An 11,426-nucleotide genomic window follows, 5' to 3' on the forward strand; every position below is an offset into this window, starting at 1 on the left:
CAAAACATGTGGTTGTAACTAATATGAAAAAACTATATACAATAAGTACAATAATTATATACAATATATAGGAAATAAATACATCAACAATGCCTAGTTTATTTGCTTTTGACAAGTTCAGAGAAAATACTCCATATCTATCCTATCTTATTGAATTCAAAAAGTTGTACCTAAAGTCTATTCTAATTTGCATTATCAAATTATATTTTAATGTCTCTCAACCTTTTACACTTTAAACATCTTTAGTGAGTTTCTTTTCTGAGTCTGGTAAACAAGGAAAACTCTAACTATCTAGTGTGTCATCTGTTATTTATAAAAGTATCAGATATTATTTACCTGCAAGGCTTTTACTTGGAAAATGCTCTAAAGAACCTATTTCTTTAAAATCAACTAAAATTTGATGAGCATTTCTACTTCCCAAGTCTTGTTTGTTTGTTTGTTTTGAGACACCTTCTCATTGTGAAGCCCAAGCTGACTTCAAGCTTAGAGCAATCCTCTTGCCTTCATCTCTTGAGTGCTGAGATTACAGGCATTTGACACACACTGGTCCTCAATTTCCTACCACTTAAGTGTTTTCATACAAGTTAAAAATCACTGTGTGGGCTGGAGACATGGCTCAGTGGTTAAGAGCAGTGACTATTCTTCCAGAGGTCCTGAATTCAATTCCCAGTAACCACTTGGTGGCTCACAACTATCTTTAATTGTGCTCTCTTCTGGCCTGTAGGCATACATGCAGACAGAACACTATACATAAATCTTTTAAAAATTCATTCAGTTGGGCTGGAGAGATGGCTCAGCCATTAAAGGCTAGGCTCACAACCAAAAAAAAAAATCACTCATTATATATATTTTAAATCATAGTACTTTTTAAAAAACCTAACATTTTACAGTGCATTGTGTTGGTAACCAACTGCTAGCTGGTATGCAAAATGTCCAATTTCTTTTGAGGACAATGTGAATTTTTTATGTATGTTATGTGTGGTGTTATATATGTACACATATGCAGTTGTACATGCAGAGGACCAAGGTCAGGTATCTTTTCCTGGGTTTGTTTGTTTATTATTGAGACATTGCACATATGTTTCTATTCTTGTTTAAGGTATTGTACCTATGTAGCTCATTTAACAATGTAATATAAATTTCTAGTTCTTGAAAGTTTTTGTTACAAACTAGGATAATAAAGAAATTCAGGTTAGTAGTCACCTATTACAATCAAACATGTAGTCATGTTAGAGGCATGTTTTCAAAGTCAAACAGATATATTTTAGATAGACAGGTGGTCTTCAAACACTTCAGAGACCAGAGAATATGACATTTAAGATGTCTTAATAATATAAGGCTTTTATGACAACTAGACATATCTGCTCCTGGCAGTACTAATCTACTTCAGAGAAGATGATGGGCATCAAAGAAACTACATATGGAGTTTGCTTTCTTTGTGACAAAAGTAAGTCACTGGGCAAGAAAGTGCTCTTGCCTCAACTCCTGACAGTATGCTATCCAAATTGGACAAGCAGGACATAAAAGAAAGTGACTGCCAAACTTTGTCAAGACAAGGTCAGACAGTTCAAAATTCCTGCTTCACAGAAAAGTTGGTCAGGTATTCTAGGCCTGTAGGCCGAATATGGATGTCCCAATGATGCAGAGTTACCTTGGGAGACTGTCCAGGCAGCCCCCTGTTTCTTTCATTTCTTAGTTTTGAAAGTTGTTTGTCCTGAACTTCCTGTTTACTCAGTTAATTTTGTATCCTTCCCTGGTCTTTGATGGAGTTGAAGACTAGATATTTATATAATTATAGTTTTCCTTGTTACCAATGTCAGAAAAGAAACTCACAAAAGAAGTGTAACATATATATGGTTGAGAGACAAACAAGGATAGTTTTGGGTTGATAATACAAGTTAGGATAGAAGGTAAACTAGGTACAACACTTTGTACTACCAAGATAGGATAGATAATGGAGTATTTTCTCTGAATCTGCCAAATAAAAATTGACTGGACATTGTGAATATAATTCTTAACTGATCCTTGTTTTTATTGAATGTAGTTTTACTATATTAGTTAAAACCTTCCCTTTTTATTTGGACAAAAAGAGGGAAATGTTTTGTGATATTTTGATTGCAATCTGACAATAAAGTTTGAAGGTGAGCATGTAATTATATCACTAAACCAAGATAAATGACAAATGGGTGTTTATTGGGGAACAATTACACAGAAAAATTCAAAGAATCACGGGAGTATTTGCCTGCTCTTCCTACTGGATCCACTGACCCACCAGAAAGGATCTGTGCAAGGGAGGCCATGCCTTAGGCCTTGCACTTCCCTCTTTCTGCTTCCGTCCTCCTGAAGCCACACCCAAAGGGGTGTGGCCACCCGTTACAGTTCCACAAAACTGTACAGAGGCCTACAAAAGTTTGCTTTGAGTTAGAGGGTAGAGCAGCCACCAGTGACCCCTATCTCTTCTGTTCCTCCATCTAAAAGGACTAAGATTCTCTCTCAGTGGCATCTTACTACTTCCTGCCTCCTATCTGTCTTCAGTCCTCCAAAACCCCTATGGTTAATTTTGGTCAGCTAGTGGCTAGCTCAGCCTTCTGACTCAAAGCAAACCTTATTGTCAGAATTCGATCAAAATATCACACAACACTCAATGAACCTGAAGCTCATCAACTAGGCTAGTGTCCTAATCAGGGTTTCTATTGTTGTGCTAAAACACCATGCCCAAAAGCTGAGGAGGCTAGGGTTTATTTGGCTTACACTTCCACATCTCATAGTACATTATTGAAAAAGTCAAGGCAGGAACTCAAAGAGGGCTGGAACCTAGAGGCACGGGCTGATGCAGAGGCCATGGAGGAGTGCTGCTCACTGGCTTACTCCTCATGTCTTACTCAGCTTGCTTTCTTATAGAACCCAAGACCACCAGCCCAGGGTGGCACCACTCATAATGGGCTGGGCCCTCTCCAACCAATTACCAATTAAGAAAATGTCCTACACACTTGCTCAAGCCAGATCTTATGGAGGCATTTTCTTAATTAATGATCCCTCTTCTTCTATGACTTTAGCTTGTGCAAGTTGACATAAAACTAGCCAGCACACATAGGCTGGATAACTATTGAGCTTCAGGAATCCATCTGTCTCCAGTCACAACCCTTAAGGCTCAGATTATAGGCACACACCACCCTGGAACCTTAGGCTATGGATATCTATACAAATGTTACATAATACAAAGTGATGTCTTAACAATTTATTTATAACACTTCTGCAATAACAAAACACTGGAAACACAATTCACTTCTTCACTTGGAGATAAGTTCAATGAACTATGACAATTGAATAGAATGAACCTAAAAGCAGTGGGGGGCTCAGAAAAAAAATGAAATGTCTAACAGTAAGACTGGTATTGTGTGGAACACTTTGAGAAGTATTGGTATTGTAGGACCCATGGAGGGGACCTAAACCGGGAATGCCCACTCACTGAGCCACGGAGACCGAGACTGCTGCAAAAGCATGAGGTTTATTTCCAGCATGCACTGGGGTCGTCTGTACTCAAGACAAGAGTGACCCTGATCAGCAACATCACACATCTTTTATAGGCATTTTGAGGCAGATTTAAGCCACAGACTGAGTTGGATATTGTTCATTGGTAGCCCGCAGTACCCTTCATCAGGATCGGCTGGCCTCATATTCGGTTACCTTTTGGTAACCGGGTGGAAAATGTTCCTCCCTGTTGCTCACTTGGGGTTAGGGTATTTCTGTGTATAGTGAGCAGGGGGGTTGTTTCCGAGAAAGCCTTAACCGCTCTGCATACAACTGGTGTTTTTCATCCTGCTAGACATGGTCTGATCTGGGGGAAGTCTCACAGTATTAGCTGCTCTTTGAATTTCTGGTAGAATTCTTCAGTGAAACCATCTGACCCTGAGCTTTTTTTTGGTTGGAAGACTTTAGATGACTGCTTCTATTTCATTAGGGGTTACAGGTCTATTTAAATTGCTTATCTGTTCTTGCTTTAATCTATCCATAAAATTATCCATTTCCTTTAAATTTTCGAATTTTGTGGAGTACAGGATTTATGACCTGAAGATTCTCTGGATTCCCTCAGTGTCTGTTATGTCTCCCTTTACATTTCTGATTTTGTTAATTTGCATGTTTGCTCTCTGCCTTTTGGTTAGTTTTGATAAGAGTTTGTCCATCTTGCTGATTGTCTCAAAGAAGCAGAAGGGTCATTGCCAAACTCTTTTTACAAGGCTGCAATTACCTTGGTACCCAAGCCACATAAAGACATAACTAAGAAAGAGAACTACAGACCAATATCCCTCATGAACATTGATGCAAAAATACTCAATAAAATACTGGCAAGTCAAATCTGAGAACACATCAGAAAAATCATGCACCATGATCAAGTAGGCTTCATCCCAGGGATGCAGGGATGGTTCAATATCTGAAAGTCCATCAATGTAATTCACCATATAAGCAAACTAAAAAAAAAAAAAAACCACATGATCATATCACTAGATGCTGAAAAACCCTTTGACAAAATCCAACACCTCTTCATGATAAAGGTCTTGGAGAGATCAGGGATAACAGGAACATGCCTAAACATAATAAAAGCAATAAACAGCAAACCAACAGCCAACATCAAACTAAATGGAGAGAAACTCAACATGATTCCTCTAAAATCAGAACAAAACAAGGCTGTCCACTCTCTCCATATCTCTTCAATATTGTACTTAAAGTTCTAGCTAGAGGAATAAGACAACCAAAGGAGATCAAGGGGATACAAATCAGAAAGGAAGAAGCCAAACTTTCACTATTTGCAGATGATATGATAGTCTACATAAGTGAACCAAAAAACTCTACCAGGGAACCCCTACAGCTGATAAACACCTTCAGCAAAGTGGAAGGATACAAGATTAGCTCAAAAAAAAAATCAGTAGCCCTACTATAAACAGACAATAAATGGGCTGAGAAAGAAATCAGAGAAACATCACCCTTTACAATAGACACAAACAACATGAAATATCTTGGGGTAATGCTAGCCAAACCAAAGTGAAAGACCTGTATAATAAGAACTTTGAGTCTTTAAAGAAATAAATCAAAGAAGACACCATAAAATGGAAAGATCTCTTGGATAGGTAGGCTCAACATAGTAAAAATGGCAATCTTGCCAAAAGATTCAATGCAATCCCCATCAAAATGTTGGAACAATTCTTCACAGACCTTGAAAGAACAATACTCAATTTTATATAAAAACAAAAAACAAAAAACCTAGGATAGTCAAAAGAACCCTGTACTTCCAGAGGCATCACCATCCCTGACTTCAAGCTCCATTACAGAGCTATAGTCCTGAAAACAGCTTGGTATTGGCACAAAAATAGACAGGTAGACTAATGGAATAGAGTTGAAAACCCTGATATTACCCCACACACCTACAAACATCTGATTTTTGACAAAGAAGCTAAAGCTATACAATGGAATAAAGAAAGCATCTTCAACAAATGGTGCTGGCATAACTGGATGCTGGCATGTAGAAGACTGCAGATAGACCCATGTCTATTGAGATGAACAAAACTTAAGTCCAAATGAATCAAAGACTTCAACATAAATCCAGCCACACTGAACTTATTAGAAGAGAAAATTGGAAATACCCTTGAACAAATTGGTATAGGAGATTGCTTCCTGAACATAACACCAGTAGCACAGACACTGAGATCAACAATTAATAAATGGGATCTCCTGAAACTGAGAAGCATCTGTAAGGCAAAGGAGACAGTCAACAAGACAAAACGACAGCCCACGGATTGGGAAAAGATATTCACCAACCCCACATCTGACATAGGTCTGATCTCCAAAATTTACAAAGAACTCAAAAAGCTAGTCTCCAAAACACCAAATAATCCAATTAAAAAGTGGGGTACAGAACTAAATAGACAATTCGCAACAGAGGAATGTAAAACGACTGAAAGACACATAAGAAAGTATTCAACATCCTTAGCCACCAGGGAAATGCAAATCAAAACAACTCTGAAATAGTTGAAATAGGTGAAACATCTTACACCTGTCAGAATGGCTAAAATCAAAAACACCCATGACAGTTTATTCCCGAGAGGATGTGGCGAAAGGGGAACACTCCTCCACTGCTGGTAGGAGTGCCAACTCCCGTACAGCCACTTTGGAAATCAGTATGGCAATTCCTCAGGAAAATGGGAATCAGTCTACCACAAGATCCAGCAATTCCACTCTTAGGCATATACCCAAAAGAAGCACATTCCTACAACAAGGACATCTGTTCAATGATGTTCATTGCAGCATTATTTGTAATAGCCAGAACCTGGAAACAACCTAGATGCCTCTCAAGCGAAGAATGGTTAGAGAAAATGTGATACATTTACACAATGGAGTACTACTCAGAGGGAGGGGGGAACGATGACAATGGAATCTTGAAATTTGCAAATGTGTGGGACTAGAAGAAACCATTTTTGAACAAGGTAACCCAGTCACAAAAAGACAAACATGATATGTACTCACTCATATTTGGATTTTAGACATAAAGGATTACCAGCCTACAATCCACACTGCCAGAGCAGCTAGTAAACAAGGAGGACCCTCAGAGAGACATACATGGTCCTCTGGAGAAGGGGAAAGGTACAAGATCTCCTGAGAAAATTGGGAGCATGGGGGGAGGGGAGATGGAACTAGGAGAATGAGAAGGGGAGAAGAGGAGGGGTGAGGAAGACATGATGGGACAGGGAGGTTGAGTTGGAGGAAGAACAGAAAAGAGCAAGATAAGAGATACTATAATAGAGGGAGACATTATAAGTTCAAAGAGAAATCAGGCACTAGGGAAATGTCTGGAGAGCTACAAAGATGACACCAACTAAAAATCTAAGCAACAGAGAAGAGGCTACCTTAAAGCCCTCTCCTGATAATGAGATTGATGACTAATTCATATGCCATCGTATAGCCTTCATCCAGCAGCTGGTAGAAGTAGAAGCAGACACCCAAGGCTAAACCTTGTGCTGAACTGAACTGAAATCCAGTTGCAGAGAAGGAGGTCTGATGAGCATAGGGGTCCCATATGGTAAGACCCACAGAAACAGCCGACCTAAAAAAGGGAGAGCTCTTGGTCCCCAGACTGATACCTGGGAAACCAGCATGGGACTGATCCAGACCCCCTGAATGTGGGTGTCAGTGAGGAGACCTCAGAAATCTATGGGGCCTCTTGTAGTGGATCAGTACTTATCCCTAGCATAGTAATGGACTTTGGGAGCCCATCCCACATGGAGGGATACTCCCTGAGCCTAGATATTGGGAGCCATACAGCTTGGCATGAACCTTTAGGCAAAACTTGGCAAGCCACAGGGTTATAGAACTGTCTTTGATTATAAATGGCTTCTAGAAGCATGAACACCCAGAAGGAACAACATGACCCAGACGTCAAGCCTTTGTTCCAACCACAGGCCCACTTACCTAAGCAACCCTCCTGTATCCCTCCACTTACCTAGGTAACCCTCCCTCTCCCCACCAACCATGAACTTTTTACTCTGCCAACATCCTCTTTCTATAGTTTTCTAACATCCTGCTAAAACTAACATCTGGCTCTTGGCCTTTTCTCCCCCTCCCCTTTAGCACATACTGCTGACTATATAAGCTGCCCTGGAAAAAATAAAATTTGCCACTTGATCAGAATCCTATCTTGTGGTCATTCTCTAGGGTCTCTTGTCCCCATTCCCCTCCTGGATATCTTGCCCTAGGTTGCTGTCCTGTGGGTCGGAACAACTACACCTAGACACAAGAGGGTTGGCCTAGGCCCTATCCTAAAGGATATGACAGACTTTGAAGACCCCCCTACGGAAGGCCTCACCCTCACTGGGGAGCCGAGGGTGTTAGTTGGGGGGGGGCAGGGGAGGAGAGGAGAGAGAGGGACCTGGGATTGACATGTAAAATATTCTTTCTAATTAAAATAAAAAAATACCATTGTCAACTCAAAAAAAAAAAAAAAAAGAAAGAAAGAAAGAAAAGCTTTCTGGAATACTGTGTGGCACAGTTGCACATTGACTGCAACCAAGAGCCATAGGTCTGTTCTGAAATGCATACAAATTTTTGATAGTTACAGGCAGTATTTGGGTAAAAATCAAAAGCATGTCTAAACACGTACATGGGTGACTCATGGGTTCACTCTGACCCCTGCAGAGTCCTTGTTCTTCACATCAAAAACTCACATTTCTTTGATGCTTCATAACCCTGCAGATAATGTTGTCATCTGTCTTTATATAAACAAACAAAAAGCAGAAGAGTTCTATATATGCTCTCCCCATATTCCCTCCTCAAGCCATTGCATTTAGACTTTCATGTTTGCACTTTACTGACTTGTAACAATCAAGGTCAACGATAGCTTCCACACAGATAAATACCATGGTCAATTTCCAGTTCTTGTCTCACTTCCTTCATCAGTCCCATCTGTCATGCCACCAGCAAATACCACACTTCCTCCCACACTGTGAGCTGACGTCATTCAGAGTTCCGCTCTTATCTCCATCACTTATTCTCTCATGATTTTTCTCCACACCCCCAACTCTAAATGTTAGTGTGTTCCATACGCCGATCTTCAAACTTCTATTTATATTTTTATTAAAGAATCTCAGATAGGCTCCTGCCTGAAAATATATCTACAGACTTGTATGCTGCTAAAATTTAAATTTTTCTCTTTAGACCAGGCCACTAGTCTAAGTTCCACATTTGATTTTCCATCTGGAGACTATCAGGAACTTTCACCTTAAAATGGAGAAAATGAGTGAACTGCTCTCTCTCTCTCTCTCTCTCTCTCTCTCTCTCTCTCTCTCTCTCTCTCTCGTGTGTGTGTGTGTATGTGTGTGTGTGTGTGTGTGTGTGTGTGTGTGTGTGTGGAGCCCAGAGGTCAATGTGGGGTGGCTTCATCCAGAGCCTTTCCAGCCACAAAGGCCTTTATCCCCCAGGACACCTCATTTGCTTGTTGTTCTATGCTGTCCCCCAGATGGCACATACCTTTTCCTTCATTATCTTTAGGGACCTTCACAAATGTCAGTTTACCAGTGAATCTTTGCCAATCATCAAACAGCATCTACTCCCCCTCACTCCCTATCTTCCTTCCTGCTTTACTGTCACAGGACTTACCAGCTTCCTTATCCATGCTTGTTTATTTGTCCCCATGGTAACCCTTCCCACCCCCAGAACATAATGGTTCTAATATTATAGTCCCAGTGTCTAAATCAGCATTTGCCCATAGCATCTTTCAATAAGTATTATTTGAGATAATGAAAAGAATCTTGCCCCAGGACTTGAGAGTCTAAGTAAAGTGAAACAGACAAAACTCACTCCAAGTGTTTAAAATTTTACATATACCCCCTTGACAAGATTTCCCTATATAAGGTAGGGAAAAGAGTTGGGAACTGTAAAATGGTATGCTTACCTAGAACCCAAGGCACAGGCCAGTTCCTGTGATCCCATTAAAAGCAAAAGTCACCACCCACTGTCATAAGGTCTTTCAAAAAGGCAAATTTTGAATATTAAAAACAGAAATCGAGGCCCTGAGAGAGACTGTTCAGCACTTGCCCTGAAAGTCCAACAACTTATGTCAGGTCCCCAGAACCCACAGAAAGGTGGAAGGTAAGACCAACTCAACAAAACTGTCCTCTAGTCTGTACATGTACCATGCTATTTGTGTTTCCAAACGATAATAACAAATTTTTAAAAGAATAGGCAATTAAGTATCAATGACGTGGATGGAAGGGTACATTTTCTGATCGTTCTTCCTAGCCTGAGTAATAAAGCAATGAGTCTATGAGGTAGAATAATAATCTGTTTCAATTTGTCCAAGAACAGAGCAGACATAAAGTCTAACTGCTCCAGACTGAATGTTTGTGTCGTATCTCCAGCCCTAGTAATATGTTGAAAGTCAATAATAATAGAAGGAGGAGTCCTCTTTGGAAGATGATTGCTACTTGGTTATGTGGGTAGATGTCTATGAATTGGATTAGTGCCCAGGGAAACAGACCCTCAAGAGATCCTCTAGTCAGTAGTTCTCAACCTTCTAATGTTCCTAGTGTTGTGGTGACCCCAACCACAAAATTATTTTCATCACTACTTCATAACTGCAATTTTGCTACTGTTATAAATCGCAATGTAAATATCTGTGTTTTCTCACGGTCTTAAGCAAGCCCTGGGAAAGGGGTTGTTTGACCCTGGGTTGAGAACTGCTGCAAATCTGTCCACCACATAACATACTGCAAACAAGTGTCATTTATGAGACTGCTGGTTCCAACCACTCACCAAATCTGTTGGTATCCTGACTTTGGATTTGCCAGCCTCTGGATCTTGGGAGGGAATCCTGTAGTTTATCATTCAGTAGTCCGAACAAACGACGAGAATAGTTTTAGGAAGAAGCAGAGTCCTACCCTACTTGGAGATAGCAAACAAATTCAAGTGAGGGCAATGCTGGCCACTTCAGCCCGCTAGGTGGAGCCCGAGGAGACAGAAAACAGTCACTGGCAGCTAGCAAAATCGACAGGGATTCCAAGCCCAGCCCCAAGGGCGCTTACCAGTGGCCTCCCCAGTTGGTTGGAGTAAGGGGAGGGGAGTGGACCTGAAGTGAGCTAATAGTAAACAGCAGGACAAAGCAACTCCCAATACAAAGAAAACAAACCCGATTTCAGTCTGAAGCTGAAGGATGTGCTTTTGTGAAAGCACAAAACTCTGAACCTAAGGAAATGAGGACGGGTTGAAGGTGCCTTTGGGACATTCTCTGGATCAGAAATAAAAAGTTGCTAGTTATATTAAAATTAAAGCTATTGGTTCACAGGATGTCTCAAAGGCTGGGAAAGGCCCTTGCCTCCAAGCTTGGATGTCCTGAGTTCAATTCCCAGGACACACATGGTAAAAGAAGAGACAGAGTGCCTAGGGTTGTACTCTGACCTCCACACATACACCTCCCTACCGTCATACAAATAAATAAATAGGTACACATTTTTAAAACTTAAAGTTGTAAAGCTGTAATTTTATGACAAGTACATTGGAAAAAGAAAGGGAAAAGTTATTAAGGAGGAAGTTTGTAGCCGGGCGTTGGTGGCTTACACCTTTAATCCCAGCACTCGGGAGGCAGAGGCAGGCGGATTTCTGTGAGTTCGAGGCCAGCCTGGTCTCCAGAGCGAATGCCAGGATAGGCTCCAAAGCTACACAGAGAAACCCTGTCTCGAAAAATAAAAATAAAAAAATAAAAAAATTCTGCATAATTTGATTATTGTGAAGCTTAAAAAATTACCAATTAAATGTGTTGGATTATATTTCATGGATATGCCTTTCCGCCACTTTAAAATATATCACATATCTCATTGTCAGAAAAATCTCAGATGGAGATAGATGATTTGCCAATCAAAGAGTAAAATCTGCCTATGGCTTGT

This window comes from Cricetulus griseus, chromosome 4, assembly GCF_003668045.3.
Source record: "Cricetulus griseus strain 17A/GY chromosome 4, alternate assembly CriGri-PICRH-1.0, whole genome shotgun sequence".
NCBI classification, from domain to species: domain Eukaryota; kingdom Metazoa; phylum Chordata; class Mammalia; order Rodentia; family Cricetidae; genus Cricetulus; species Cricetulus griseus.